Source organism: Crocodylus siamensis, chromosome 2 (assembly GCF_052110815.1).
Source record: "Crocodylus siamensis isolate JL-2025a chromosome 2, ASM5211081v1, whole genome shotgun sequence".
Lineage (NCBI taxonomy): Eukaryota > Metazoa > Chordata > Crocodylia > Crocodylidae > Crocodylus > Crocodylus siamensis.
The window spans coordinates 57,972,650-57,989,311 of record NC_143396.1 but is presented as its reverse complement, the minus strand read 5'-3'; positions in this window follow the sequence as shown (position 1 = coordinate 57,989,311).

Here is a 16,662-nt window from a genome sequence, read left to right as displayed (position 1 = left end):
GTGTGATATCTGCTCCAGCCAATCTGGGATCCATGCTCCACGCTCACAGCTACAGTGTGGAATCCAGACCAGCTGGACTGGACGCTGGATCAAGTATGCTGGAAAAGGGGGGAGGGGAGAGGGTCTCTGGGCCCAGTCCAGCCTGAGAACCAGCCCTGCACCATCATCACCCCCAGAGCCAGATGAGTTTGACCTCTGACTCAGACATGAGTCTCCTTTCCTGCTTCCTGCAGTACACTGCCTGGTTGTCTCATTTCCTTCTTGCTCCCCAAGACAACCTTATCTTATTAGTGTCTCTCAGATCAAGACCCACTAGTAATTACTCACTGTGCCTGAGATCTCTAGAGATCACTAGAACATCCCTTTTTCTTTTCCCTTCCATGTTTATAGGGTCTTCAGACTTTTCTTTGTACTAAAGAGCCTGGATACATATGGAAGAAGCCAGAATTTATGTTAGCAAACTAGGTAACATGCAACTGAACTAGAGACTATAGGTTGAGAATCACTAACCTAATAGGCATCAAATTAAATATTTTCACTGACCTTCAGCCCAAAATTCTTTTGCTCAATTGAGGTAAATTATATATATACATTTTATGCTTACAGGAGTATTAAAAAAAAGTGATGATGTAATTAAAGTCAATATACCCTATATGCACATAGAGCCTGGATTAAGGTTCAATGGCTAAGCATAAATCTGGCACATCTAAACCTTCAAGAGTTTGATTGCATCTCACACACCTTTTTTAAAGTTGTTCTTAGTATGCAATTTTTAAGGATTTTTTTAAGGAAAAAACTAGTTGTTGCATGCAGCTATAATAATCCTCCATCATACACAACTTACCTTGTACTTTAAGCCAGAACTGTCCAACTTAAGTGGCCCTGAACCAAACACCCTGTGAGCTACACCAGCAGGGTGCACATGCTCATGAGCAGTACCAAGGCATACCATTGGCCTCAGAAGCCAGACACTGCATAAGAGCCCCCATTACTTCAGCACCATGTGCCCACATGCTCACCCTCAGCAACCCATACTGCAGTGGTCTGCTCTGTCCCCTTGGGTGGTGGGAAGGACTTGTAACCTGGAAAAAGGAGGAACACAGAGACTCCAGCCAGAGTGAGGAGGGGAGCAGCGACTGGGCAGGAGACCAGGGGCCGCAACTTTACCCCTTGTGGACCACACATGGCCTGTGGGCTGACAGTTGGACAGCTCTGCTTTAAGCAATACAGCACCAATTTCTCCACTTCAAATACAAGACCAGAATATCAGCTGCCAGCAGACAAAGGTTGTCAGGAAGGAATGGAATGACAGCATCACATACTGCATTCAGAGATTGATTCAGGTGGGATGGGGAATGAGATTCAGGCCTGCCGTCTCCACCCACTCTCATTTCACAACAGATACTTCAGCAGCTCCCAAGAATACCCAATGCAATGCTTGCTTCTGCTGTGGCAGGAGTATAAACTTGATTTTTTAGAATATCCTATTCCATTATTATTATGGCATGGTGACAATAATTTTCTGAGGAAAAGAAACAAAATAAAGGTAATAATAATAATTTTAATAGTGTGTAATTAAACTCAAACTGAATGGAATTACATACGACAGAAAAAACACTACTTAATCCACAGGCTTTTTCTCTGCCAACTTTCAGTCTGCTGCAGAAGCACAAGTTATACAGAAAAAAGGAAGATAAATGGTTACTTATCTTTTAAGGTATGATTCTCTGGGATATTTTGTCCATATATGAATTCCTCTAATAGAATTCATGCTCCCAACACATTCAAGTTTGGATTCTTTTGGCTAGCAATATCTGTTGGGGTCATGTAAGTGCACTGCAAGTCATTGCCTTCCCCATGCAAGAAATTAAATGGCAAGGCAACCCCACTGGCTTATTTCCTTTTTTCAAAACTCAATTTAGGGGTTATCAAGCCCTCTAGCAATAAGGGAAATGGATTGGGGAGTTACTAAAACAAAACAAAAACAGTTATTGGAAGGTATGTGACTGCTTTTCTTCCACATTTCACTGATGACAGCTTATAAGACCAACCTTCTGTGATCTAGGCTACCTAAAAATGATCACAGGACTGCAGTAACAAAATGCATATAATTGACTCCGTTACAGAGTAGTCCTGGGTAAATGTGTGTACAAAATGCCAGGTACTTAGAGAAGTACAGAATCCACTTGTGCTTTTTTAGAATAAGCACTCACTCTTATTTCTAAATTAAAAGAGAGGGTCTATTTTGGCTGATTATAGCACCTGGGACAAATACAAATCCAAGTGAAATCTTGACATTACCTTTTACTCCATCCTCATAAGATATAAACAATCTGGGAGATACCCTCTCTGTCTTAAATTTATCAACTCAGAGACAGAAACTGCCCAAATGAATTTAGGTTATAAATCTTAGCTTCACTTTTGTTTGAATGTGTTTGGGGGGAAAATGCAGGTAGGTATATCATTTGGTTTAGACTAATATCTAAGACTACCTTTGGTATGCATTTTGGGTAAGATCTGATGGACACCCTATGTGTATGTAAAGTTATATGGGAAAGCCCTGCCTTTGGTGCTTTTAATTTTCCTACCCTTCTAACAAATGCTATGCTGATCAGAAAGGCTCTTTTGATGGAATGAATAAACAGGATAAATGGAACCATTAACTATGACACTGCCATATTTGGATCCCAAGGAAGTTCTCTGAAGTTCTCTGAAGATACATATCCTTAGAGAGGCAGTTAGAAAGGCCAGAGCAACTTACAGAGGCTGGCAACACAAATTAAAGATAACAAAAAGTATTTTTTTTTAGGTATGTAGGGAGTAAAAGGAAGGCACAGTGCAGCATAGGACCCCTATTGAACAAGGAGCAATTAGTGACAGACAGGGGGTACAAGACTGAGCTATTCAATGAGTTTTTTGCCTCAGTGTTCTTGAACAGGAGTCAAGATAAGTCTCCTAATAGCTTCTTAGACGGGCATCAGATGGACACGAGCCCACCAACTTTCAACACTGACTTGATGCAGAGTCACTTGGATGGACTGAATGCGTTTAAGTCACCAGGCCCATATGAGCTGCATCCAAGAGTACTGAAGGAATTGGCCTGTGTCATAGCAGAACCACTGGTACAGTTGTCTGAGCACTTGTGGCACTCAGGTCTGGTCCTGGAGGGCTGGAAAAGGAATGTGGTCCGTATTTTCAAGAAGGGGAGGAAGGAGGATCGGAGTAATTATAGGCCAGTCAGTCTCACCTCCATCCTTGGTGGAGGTCTTTAATTACAAAGGATCATATCTGTGGGAGTCTAGAGGGAAAAATAATGCAGTACGGCAACCAGCATGGATTCGTAGTAGGCAGATCATGCCTGACCAATCTGGTTTTGTTTTATGACAGGGTCACAAAAAGTTTAGATGCAGGAGTAGAGGTGGATGTCGTTTTCTTGAATTTTAGCAAGGCCTTTGATACAGTATCTTATCCCATTCTCATAAATAAATTAAAAGGCTGTAACATAGATGTCTACACAGTCCAGTGGGTGGCAAACTGGCTTAGCGGTTGCACCCAGAGAGTGGTAGTAAATGGGTTCGTATCACCCTGGAAGGATGTGGGTAGTGGGGTCCTGCAGGGTTCAGTCCTTGAACCTGTACTCTTAAATATCTTCATCAGTGACTTGGATGTGGGTGTGAGGTATACTCTGTCCAAGTCTGCGGATGATACTAAATTGTGGGGCAAAGTGCACACTCCAGAGGGTAGAGAACAATTGCAGGCAGACCTGGACAGGTTAGAAATGTGGGCAGCACACAACAGGATGCAATACAACAAGGACAAATGCAGAGTGCAGCACCTAGGGCACAATTATATCCAGGACACCTACTGGCTGGTAAGTGACCCTCTCAGCAGCACAGAGGCGGAAAGGGATCTCGGAGTCATAGTGGACTCCAAGATGAACATGAGTTGTCAGTGCGACAAAATCAACAGCAAAGCTAACCGCACTTTATCATGCATCAGCACATGCATGACAAATAGAACCAAAGAGGTGATACTTCCCCTCTACGTGGCATTGGTCAGACTGCAGTTGGAGTACTGTATCCAGTTTTGGGCGCCATACTTCAAGGATTTTGATAGACTCGAGAGGGTCCAGAGGGCCACTTGTATGGTTAGGGGCTTATAGGACAAGCCCTATGAGGAGAGACTGAGGGACCTGGACTTTTTCAGCCTCTGCAAGAGAAGGCTGAGGGGTGATCTTGGGCTGCCTACAAATTCATTAGGGGAACACAACAAAGGATCGGAGATGCTCTGTTCACTAGGGCACCTCTTGGGGTAACGGAAAAATGGTCACAAAGTGACAGAGAGCAAATTTAGGCTAGATATCAGGAAAAACTTCTTCATGGTAAGGGTGGCCAAAATTTGGAATGGGCTTCCAAGGGAGGTGGTGCTTTCCCCTATGTTGGGGGTCTTTAAGAGAAGGCTGGATAGGCATCTGGCTGGGGTCACCTGACCCCAACACTCTTTCCGGCCTAGGCAGGGGCTCAGACTTGATGATTTGTTGATGTCCCTTCTGACCCTAGCATCTATGAATCTATGAATCCTTGCTGGGAATCTAGCCACAGGGAACTGTGCAAGAGGTGCACTCCTGGATTGGGAAGTTGAAAATTGAAATGGCTGCTAGGTAAACCTTGGCTATTACCAGAGTAAGTAGGAAATACCTGACGAAACAAAGGTTTCTGGGTAGATGATCCCAGAGGAAGATCTAGAGGGGGAATGGTAGTGTAGTTGCAACTCCCCCTGCATCCCCCTTCACCCTGTTTAGACCACTCTGCAGGAGCAGCAGCAAGGGACTTTTTTATTTTTAACTGTCTCCAAGCAGGTAAGAATTCCCCACCCTTTACCTCAGTGCTCAGCAGCTGCACACCCATTCCCTTTCCACTCCCCCTCCACCATGCTCTTCACTGCCATTGTCCCCTGCTGACCTTGGGGATGCAGGAGCTCTAGAGCTGCTCCTGCCCCACTCCAGCCAGGCTGCATGGGTAGCCAGATTCATCAAGGGACTGTGGCAGTGTCATCCACGGATGGGTTCCCACTCCCTGCCCAGTCTAGCCCACCACCAGCCTAGAAGCTGGCTCAGGGAAGAAAAGTCCACCTGCTGTTGCCATCACTGGGGGTTGGGAGCAGGTTTTTAGCTAACTTCAGGCACTTAAAAAAAACCCTACAGCTGCTGCTCCTGCAGTATGGTCTGTCTCCTCCACGACCCAAAGGGGAGGGGAGTTCAGGATGAGCAGTTGCTCCTCAAGGAAGCAATCCTGGATGCACAAGCTAAGTCTATTTAGTCTCGGAGGAAAGGCAGCAGAAGGGCACAGCAGCACCCTTGGCTCTGCAGGGAACTAGCAGACAACTAATGCCCAGGAAAAAGCCATTTTGCTAAATGGGTACTTTGCATTGGTTTTTCCCCAAGGGACGCACCTGCCCATTACAGGACAGGAACACCTGGGTGAAGGTGATTCCTTACTCTCCATCAATACTGACCTCGTGAAGGAACACCTTGAGAGGCTGGATACCTTCAAGTCAGCCGGCCCTGACGGTTTCACACCTGAAGGTACTCGAGGAGCTGGCGAACATCATAGCTCAGCCCCTGGCACGGAACTTTGAGAACTCCTGGTGCTCTGGTGAAGTGACTGATGATTGGAAGAAGCCCAATGTAGTGCCAATCTTCAAGAAGGGGAGGAGAGTGGATCTGACAAACTACAGGCTTATCAGCCTGACCTCTATCCTGGGGAAGGTCTTAGAAAAGATTATCAAAAGGGCATTCTTAACAGACTGGCCGATGGCAGCATCTCGAGGGATAGCCAGCACGGGTTTGTTGCGGGTAGGTCTTGCTTGACCAATCTCATTTCCTTTTACAACCTAGTGACCTATCACCTGGACAAGGGAGAAGAGATTGATGTTGTATATCTCAACTTCAAAAAAGCCTTTGATCTGGTATCCCATGATCACCTCTTGGCAAAACTGGCCAACTGCGGCTTCGGCTTCACCACAATCCGCTGGCTGGGGAATTGGCTCCATGGTCAGACCCAGAGGGTGGTGGTTGATGGAAGTCAATCGTCATGATGTCCTGTGACCAGTGGGGGTCCCTCAAGGCTCTGTCCTCGGACCCATTTTGTTCAACATCTTGTTCAACAAGGATTAACGATGTAGACACTGGTATCAGAAGTGGACAGGCCAAGTTTGCTGATGATACCAAACTTTGGAGTAAAGCATCCACACCTGAGGACAGGAGGGTGATCCAGGGTGACCTTGACAGGCTTAGGAAATGGGCAGATGAGAACCTGATGGTGTTCAACACTGAAAAACGCAAGGCTCTCCACCTTGGGAGGAAAAACCTGCAGCATGCTTACAGGCTCGGCAGTGCTACATTGGCTAGCACTATGGATAAAAGGGACTTGGGGGTCATGACTGACCACAAGATGAACATGAGCCTTCAGTGTGATTGCTGTGGTTAGTAAAGCGAGCAAAACGCTGGTTTGCATCCACAGATGCTTCTCAACCAAATCCCAGGACGTCATTCTCCCATTGTACTCGGCCTTGATGAGGCCGCAGCTGGAGCACTGCATCCAGTTTTGGGCTCCACAATTCAAAAAGGATGTGGAGAAGCATGAAAGAGTCCAAAGGAGAGCCACACGTATGATCAGAGGTCAGGAAAACAGACCTTATGATGAGAGGCTGAGAGCTATGGGACTCTTCAGCTTGGAAAAGTGCAGGCTCAGGGGTGATCTGGTGGGTGCCTATAAGTTTATCATGAGTGCTCACCAGGATCTGGGGGAAAAATGAGCACCCCAGAGGATGACACGGTCAAATGGTCACAAACTTCTTCAGGACTGTTTCAGGCTGGACATAAGAAAGAACTTCTTTACAGTCCAAGCCCCCAAGGTCTGGAATAGACGACCTCTGGAAGTGGTTCAAGCACCTACTTTGAACACCTTCAAGAGAAATTTGGATGTTTATCTTGCTGAGATGCTATGATCCCTGCTGGGGCAGGAGGCTGGACTCAATGATCTTCTGAGGTCCCTTCCAGCCCTAATGTCTATGAAATCTATGAAACAGATAATAGCAAGTCCTATAACCCTGAGAGATGCATGGGAAAGAGATGTCCCATAGGCAGATAGCTTGTTGACAGGCTCTGGATCTTGCTTACCCTTGTTGACTGTAGTATTGTCCATTATGACTTAAGTCACTCCTATTAGAGGGGGGAAGGAAAACTGAATGTACATTTCTCTATGACAAAGTAAACAAATCATTTCCTGAGCAGTCCTCATACCTTGTGTTTAGAGGCCATCCAAATGGACTTCCTATCCCAATGTGAAGTCATTTATCACCAACATCTTCAAAGGTAGTGAGGAAGAGAATGATATTCCCTTGTAGACACTCAAAAGGTCCTTTCTTTAAATGAATGCCAGGCATTTTGGAGAAGCATATATTTATGTTTTGATGATGTCTGCTTGGCTGCTACACAGGTTTCAATCGCCTTTTCACCCAATTAAAATAAACTTACACATGCAGAAAGCCACATTTCCTACAAATCTGAGACAAGCTCCTACCAATATCCTGGGATGAAACTGAAGGCAATAGGTTTCATATGACTTTGAAACTTTCTTGTGTCAATTAGATCTCTGCTGTTGTGGAGTCTAAAACCACTATTAAATATAGCTGTTTGAATGGGAGCTAGTATTATTTTCACCCTTTAAAGGAGGTAGAGAGCTGAAGACTCCATTGCACATAGCCTGTCAATACTAATTTCCTCAAAAGCTAGCTGTCTAGGTACAGATAAATCTGGACACTGTTTCATGATGTAAGTCAACACTATACTTCTGGTCTTTTTGTGAATATCAAATATCAGTGGTATCAATGGCTCAAATAGTAACCTCATATTCTCTTCTATTCTTATATTCGCATAGTATCAGTGCCTTTCAGTAGGCAACCAGGCTTTAATATTGGTCATATATTTGGTTCTCTGATCCTCTCCTTAAGGAGAAAAGTATGTATAGTGGAATGCTCTTTTGCTTTTCCCTCTTTTCTGGTGATTTTCTTTGCTCTTTAAAATAATATTTATGTATGGTTAGAAAAATAGAGGTTTGCCTTTGCACTTGCAGTAAATGCTTATCAATTCCTGAGGTAGTTCCATCCTAAATCTCATAACATTTCCTGAGAAAGATCTGTGTCTTACAGCTAAGCTGTACCCTTGTTGTGCAGAGTGCCAATCTGCCCGAAGAATTAAGTTCTCATCTATGATTTTCATCCTGGAACTTTAGGCATACCTGGCACATATCCTTAGCCAAGGCCATAGAGGGCCTTGAAGGTAAGAATAAAGAACTTCATTAGAAATTCACAGGTAAGATATCATATAAAGCTAAGGAGAAGTTTGACAAACTTAGAAATCTACTGCAACTTTCTGAACTAGCTGGAGTTTCCTAAGTCATGACAACTTCACATGCATCAGCTAGACTGCAGCAATGTGAAAGGTGATAAAGGCATGAATAAGACCAAATCATCATCATATAAAGCAGAATGCCCTAGTCAATCCAAGGATTATATATGGATTCTTCTATATGAGAACTTTGATCAGTGATTATTTAAAAATATTCTTAAAACTTTAACAATTAACCAAATTGTTTAAAATGGCTGTGAACACTTTCAGAGATTTCATAGACATTTCGGCTGCAAGGGACCCTGGAGGATCATTGAGTCCAGTCCCATGTCCCAGGGGCAGGAAGTCATCAGGGATCATAGGATCCCAGCAAGATAAGTATCCAAATGTGTTTTGAAGGTGTTCAAAGTGGGCGCTTGAACCACCTCAGATGGCAGTCTATTCCAAACCTTGGGGGCTCGGACAGTGGAGAAGTTCTTTCTTATGTCCAGCCTGAAACGGTCACAGTGGAGTTTGTGACTGTTCGTTCTTGTCATCCCTTGGGGGGCTCTGGTGAACAGTTGTTCCCCCAGATCCTGACGAGCACCCCTGATAAGCTTATAGGTGGCCACTAGATCACCCCTGAGCCTGCACTTTTACAGGCTAAAGAGCCCCATTGATCTCAGCGTCTCATCATAAGGTCTGTTTTTCTGACCTCTGATCATGCGCGTAGATCTTCTCTGCACCCTCTCAAGCTTCTCCATAGCCTTTTTGAATTGCGGAGCTCAAAACTGGACGCAGTACTCCAGGTGCGGCCTCACCAAGGCCGAGTACAGTGGGAGAATGATGTCCTGGGATCTGCTTGAGAAGCATCTATGGATACAAGCCAGCATTTTGCTTGCTTTACTAGCCACAGCATCGCACTGAAGGCTCATGTTCATCTTGTGGTTAACCATGACCCCCAAGTCCCTTTCATCTGTAGTGCTAAACAGTGTAGCACAACTGAGCCTATAAGCATGCTGCAGGTTTTTCCTCCCACTGTGGAGAGCCTTGCGTTTTTCAGTGTTAAACATCATCAGGTTCTCATCTGCCCATTTCCTAAGCCTGTCAAGGTCACCCTGGATCGCCCTCCTGTCCTCAGGTGTGGATGCTTTACTCCAAAGTTTGGTATCATCAGCAAACTTGGCCTGTCCACTTCTGATACCAGTGTCTACATCGTTAATCCTTGTTGAACAAGATGTTGAACAAAATGGGTCCAAGGACAGAGCCTTGAGGGACCCCCACTGGTCACAGGACATCATGACGATTGACTTCCATCAACCACCACCCTCTGGGTCTGACCATGGAGCCAATTCCCCAGCCAGCGGATTGTGGTGAAGCCGAAGCCGCAGTTGGCCAGTTTTGCCAAGAGGTGATCATGGGATACCAGATCAAAGGCTTTTTTGAAGTTGAGATATACAACATCAATCTCTTCTCCCTTGTCCAGGTGATAGGTCACTAGGTTGTAAAAGGAAATGAGATTGGTCAAGCAAGACCTACCTGCAACAAACCCATGCTGGCTATCCCTCAGGATATTGCCTTCAGCTAGTCTGTTAAGAATGGCCTCCTTGATAATCTTTTCCAAGACTTTCCCCAGGATAGAGGTCAGGCTGATGGGCCTGTAGTTTGGCGGATCTACTTTCCTCCCTTTCTTGAAGACAGGCACCATATTGGGCCTCTTCCAATTATCAGGCACTTCACCAGTGTGCCAAGAACTCTCAAAAATCCATGCCAGGGGCTGAGCTATGATGCTCACCAGCTCCGAGTACCCTTGGGTGTAACTCATCAGGGCTGGCTGACTTGAAGGTATCCAGCCTGTCAAAGTGTTCCTTCACGAGGTCAGCTTCGATGGAGGGCAAGGAATCTCCCTCGCCTGGGCCTCCCTGACCCATAGTGGGCAGGGCCGTCCCATGGGGCTGATGGAAAACTGATGCAAAGTACCCATTTAGCAAGTTTGCTTTTTCCTGGGTGTCAGTTGTCAGTTGCCCCATCTGGTTTAGCAGGGGTCCAATGTTGCCCTTGCTTTTCCTCCAGCTCCCCACATATCTAAAAAAGAACTTTTTATTTTCCTTGATATTTGTAGCTAGCTGGAGTTTCATCACAGCCTTGGCTTTCCTGATTTGCTCTCTGTAACTCTGGACTAAAGCAGAGTATTCTTCCTTGGTGGCGGTTCCAGTCCTCCATCCTTTATAGGTCTTCCTTTTAAGACGTAGGAGGTCCGCCAGTTCCCTGGAGAGCCAAAGGGGCTGCTGTGCCCTTTTGCTGCCTTTCCTCCGAGACGGGATGGACTTTTCTTGCGTATCCAGGATTGCTCCCTTGAGGAGCATCCACGTGTCCTGAACTCCCCTCTCCATTGGGTTGTGGCCTTTTAGGGCCTCTCTCACAAGCCTCCTTAGCTTGTCAAAGTCAGCTTTCCTGAAGTCAAGGACTTCTGTACAACTGACTTGCCAGCCTTACGGCAGATGGTGAAGATGATCAGTTCATGATCACTGTCACCCAGCTTCCCTTTGATTGTTAGGTTGCCAATTAGGTCATCCCTGGTTGCCAGTACGAGGTCAAGCAGTGCTTTGCATCTTGTTGGCCTGTAGACTTTCTGCATCAGATAGAGGTCATCCACACGAGAGAAATCTTTGCGACCACTCAGATTTGGCCGAGCGCTCCTCCCACGAGATATCTGGGTAGTTAAAGTCTCCCATGACAACCATACCCTGGGATTGTGCAGCCTCAGCCAATTCCCTGGTGAACTCCTGGTTGAGGTCTTGGCTCTGGGTAGGGGATCTGTAGTAGACCCCCACTATAGTATCTCCAGGACTATGTTCCCCACGGATTTTAACCCAGAGGGTCTCAGGTCGTCCACCATGGGTGCCAATGTCAGCTTGTAGGGATGCATAGCTTTCCTTGACATAGAGAGCTACGCCCCCACCCCTTTTGTCCACTTGATTCCTCTTGTACAGAGTATAGCAGTCTATACCTGTGGTCCAGTCATGGGTGGAGTCCCACCAGGTCTCTGTTATCCCAATGACATCATAGTTATTTGCATTTAGGAAAACAAGTTCCTCCTGTTTATTCCCCAGGCTCCTGGCATTTGCGTACAGACACACAAGAAACCTTCCGACCTAGAAACTGTATGTGTCCCTTTAGGGACTCTTGCCTTGCCTACATTTTGTTCCAGGGCTGGGGTGGGATCCCTTATGTGCCTTGGCCTGCTGGCTTTGCAAGGACCACCTGGTGGGCCAGCAGCAGCAGTAGTCCCCCCATCCCCCGGCGGGCTTAATTTAAAGCCCGGTGGAGCAAGTCAACCAGTCTAGCTGAGAAGAACCTCCTCCCCAATGGAGAGAGGTAGAGGCCGTCCCTTCCCAACAGCTTGCTGCCTCTCTCTCCAAAGAGTGGACAGTGGTCATGGAAGCCAAAACCTTCCCGATGACACCAGCGCCACAGTCTTTGGTTGACTATGTGGATCCTCCTCTCCCTCCTCAGCCCATAGCCTGAGACTGGGAGGATTGACATGCATATTGTCTTGCCCAGTTTGTCTACAGCCAGCCAGCTACACCTAATTACAAGCTGATTTTATTAAGTCACTGAGCCATGTTTCTAGCAATGGGGTGATGAGATGTGGTAATGGTAATTACATATTTAGCTTTAGGTACCTTCCATTAGCAGATGTAATTGCCAAATAGAAATTTGTGTATTATCATGTGTAGCTAGGATTGGAATAAGTGAGGCTAGAGTCACTGTTCTGAGCTTGATTTTGTAGATGAAAGCAGTTGCTTATTTTAGACCCAGATACATCACCAACCCACCAGCATATAGAACAGGAGTGGGCTAAATGTGGCCTGGGGGCCAGATGCGGCCCACCAGGCCATTCTGTCCAGCATGTGGGGCCCCTAAAAAAATTTAGAAAATTAATATTTATCTGCCACTTGCAGGCACCATGTGCAATGCAGATCCCAAACCAGCTGGAGCAGCTGCAATGTGCAGTGCAGTCCTGGGGGTTGCCAGGTCAGGCACTGCATGCAGTGCAATCTGGCCAGGGTAGCCACCAGGTGCAGCACAACTGCCACTGTGGGATCTGCACCACACACAGCATGAGTCTCAGACCAGCTGGAGTGGCTGCTAGATCAAGTATGTTGGGGAAGAGGGAGAGGGGTCTATGGGCCTGATTAGGCCCATGGACATGTCCCACACCACTTATCTGGTCCCACAGGCTTGACACCTCTGATCTAAATGTTGTAAAGCAAGTACTGCAGACAACATAAGGCCTCAATGTGAGGCCAAAGTTTACATCCCTTAAATAGAAGTTTCTCAGTTGTAATTTGTACTTGTACTGACCAGACCCAAGAGGCTCTTGTCAGAGCAACTGAGGCAACCAGAGATCTAAAAGCTGTACCTATACCATCAATGGCTACTTGGAGGAATCTACATATATGCTGACCTTTGAAAATCAGTATCTTAAACATTTATTTGTTTTATTGGTATGTATAAAATTATTCAGAGCTCTACAATGGCATTTGGTAGTGACCTCATACTGATGCCGGTGTTAGGGAGACAATTTAAATGATTCTGTAAGTCTCCTACAAATTGGCATTGCACAACATATATGTAAAAAGGCGTGTGGGATGTTCAGAAATGTGAATATTTTTTTCTGGAGCATATCCACTGGGTCAACCACTAAAATAAATCTCCAAGTATCTCCATACATTATCAGGGTTGAAGAAGGTGAGCCAGGACCTATAAATTAATTAAGGGACAATATTAAGGTGGAAGCTACAATGAGAAGTTCCTCTGTTTATGAATCAGCATCAAAGTCATGACCAATATGTTCAACTGCCAGAGGATTAGATTGAACTGATTGTGAAGCCCCTCTGTGTGGTTGCAAAGATGATCTAATCCTGAACTGGGATGCAGACAATGCCTTTCTGGAAAGATGTTTTCCACAAGGAAACTCCATAATTCTAAGGGTTATAAGGGCAAGCACTTGAGCAGATAGCTCTGGAATTCTCAAGCTTTTCCAGAATGTGGAATATATCATAATGCAGAAAAGCTTTTAGTAGACTTTCTCCCATTCGGAATTTTATAACTACTGTACAATAATTTCATTCAAATAGTTTCATAACGTTACTTTTTATGTAATGCATTTTTAACTTGTAAACACCATGTTTTCTTGCATTCCACAGTTAACCAAATAAAATATGTGCTTTGTTTTGGGGAAAGAAGAATGAAGAAAAAAGATTGTTCTGCAGATATGGCCACTCTGGGCCACTGCAGGAACACAGCCTAATCTTTAGCCAACCTCCTGGCTCAGGACAAAGCTGTAGTCCCACAGTTCAGCTCTGAAAGGGTTAAAAATGTGGCTAGTGCTGAACTCCATCCCTTCCCTCTATGTGGCTTCCAGGAAGAGGTAGGCAGGAGAAGAATCAAAAGAAGCAGGAACTATTTTACAGCATGTCCTTTCTTCTATTCTGGACACAGCCCCCCCCCACAAAAAAACAAATAAACAAAAAACTCCACAGCTTCTCTGCTTAAGATGTGCCCCAATTTTGGAGGGCTGATTTTTGGAATAAAAGGTGCAGGCATGAGAGTAAATATAGTATTTAGCTTTGAGAACCAAGTAAAAGCTATCAGTGTAATCATCTGATTCTCTGCAGACTATCATGGACTAGAGGCTATGTTTTCTGCATCTCAGATCTAATAGCTCAAACTCAAGGTCAGTGTCTGCCTTTTTTAAGAAAAAGCAGACAGTTAAGGACCCTTTTCATAACATGTTTCTAAGTAGTGACACAGACAGTACATTTCTAAACCTGAATTAACAAAAGCAAGAAAAACAGTTACTCTAAATGAAAACTAGACTTCTTTTGTAATGAGGCCAGATCAGAACTCCAGACCTAGCTGGTCCCAATCAGAAGATCAGGGCAATTCGTCCCTGCAACAAGTTCCACCTGCAGCAAGCCCCTTTGTTCACTCTGCCCCCAACTTCTGAAACAGGGGTCACTGTAGGGGGCTCTACCCCTCCCCTTTGCTGATAACTGCACCTTTCCCTATGTCTAACATGCAGTAACCAGCCCTAGTAGACTCAGGACTTCACGGACATTAGCTTTGCAAAAATGAGGCACATCCCAGTGAGGCACAGGGCCAGCCAGGCCTATGGCGATCAAGTCCATTGTTGGCAGCCCACTTATCTCAGGTTCAATGTCTTGGAAAGCTACCCCCCTCCAGGTCTCCAGCCATAATCACAAAGAGATACTGATATTTGGCCTGATTGGGTATGTATACACTCCCATGATCTTAGGAATTCCATGGTTGGCCATCCAAAACCTATCAATCCACTGGTAGAATTGAAAATTACATTATGTCCAAAAAACCTGTCTGCCATGCCCTAAGGCTGTCATCCTACCATCTTTGGTGGTGGTGCTGGTGGGGGGTGCTTCACATCATGAATCTCAGGGGCAGTGGTAGCCCAGGCTACAGCTCCTGCACTGGAAGTAGGACCCACATCAGCAAGGGTACTGGTCCAGGAACAGGCCACCACACTTCCAGTCAAATACTGGGACTTTACTGACATCTTCAGCAAGAATAACACGGACACCCTATACAATACTGACCTTATGTTTTCCCCATAGATCTACAGTAGAAGCTACAGTGCCTTTCAGCCATCTGTACTCCATGCCAGAGCTCAAACAACGCGCAATGAGGGAATATACCCAGGAAACCCTGGCCAAGGGGCTCATCTATCCCTCAATATCCCCAACAAGTGATCCCATTCTGTTTAAGAAAAAGGATAGGTCCCTACAATTGTGTGTGGACCATAAGGCCCTCAATGAGGTTACAAACAGCTTACCAACTCTCTTTAACCAATGAGCTATTTGAGAAACTGGGGCAAGTGCATATACTTACCAGGCTGGACCTCAAGGGGGCATATAATTTAGTCCACTTCTGGCAAAGAGATGAATGGAAGATAGTTTTTTTTACTAGATATGGGCATTTTGAATACTTGGCAGTGCCATTCAATTGCACCAGTGCTCCAACTACCTTCCAGCACTTCTTGAACATCTAATAGGACATCCTGGACTGATTTGTGGTAGTCTACCTGGATCATATCCTCATCTTCTCTGAAAGCCAAGAAAAGCATGACCAGCATATCCAGAAACCAGCTGCACCCAAAGCTGGAAAAATGCAAATCTGAACGCATTATAATAGAGTTCCTGGTGTATGTAATTAGTCCTGGGCGTGTTACAGATGGATCCCCACAAATGTGGCAGTAGTACTGGAGTGGGCCCCACAAGGGATGTACTGGCAGCCCAGTGTTTCTTGGGGCTTGCCAATTTTTATAGAAGATTAATTTGGAATTTCTCTGTATTGATGGCCCCATAACAGCCCTCCTAAAAAAAGGGAATTCACTTCCATCAGACACTGGAGGCCCAAGCTGCTTTTGATTGCATCAAGCAAGCCTTAAACAGCACCCTCATCCTCACATATCCCAACCCAGCCTTCCTGTTCATGATGGAAGCTAATGCCTTCAACTTTGGCATTGGAGCAGTCCTGTCCAAATGCAGTAGGGCCCGAGGACTTTTACACTCTTACATCTACTACTCAAGGAAAAGCACACCTGCAAAATATAAGTATGATACTTGTTATAAGGAGCTCCTCACCATAAAAGGAGGGGCAAGAAGTTTAAGTCTTTTTTGCTTAATTTATCTTTCTAATGTTTAAATCACCCATTCAGGCTAGTAGAGCTACTGTTTCCTCAAAAGCAGTCAGTTAAAAATCAGCATTTTTCATTACTGGCAACTACCCTATTTTAATGTTTTATACAGGGACTGTCATAAATTTTATACAAGGGACTGTCATAAATAAGTATTACTTCTGCTTTATTATTTTTTTCTAGCCTTCCCACTGACAACTGTAGAAAAGGGTGTGAGCCTGACAATCTAGGACAAAAATATTTTGCTCGTCATAACCCCTTGTATGACACAATTTGTGTCCACTACTCTGTCTGTCAACTCACCCCAATTGGGAGACTTACAATTAGCAGAGAAACTGTCGTACTTGATCATGCACAAGCTTGATGCAAAAGAAAAACTATTCCTCAAAAGAAATACAACACCACTGTACGAAACAACAACCACAATACCTGCAATTCAAAAAATCACAATCTCACCGAATGGTAGCAGGCTTGTTTTTAAAATATTAGGACCAAGAATTAAACATGAAAGAATTTAAAAAGTTGACACACACCA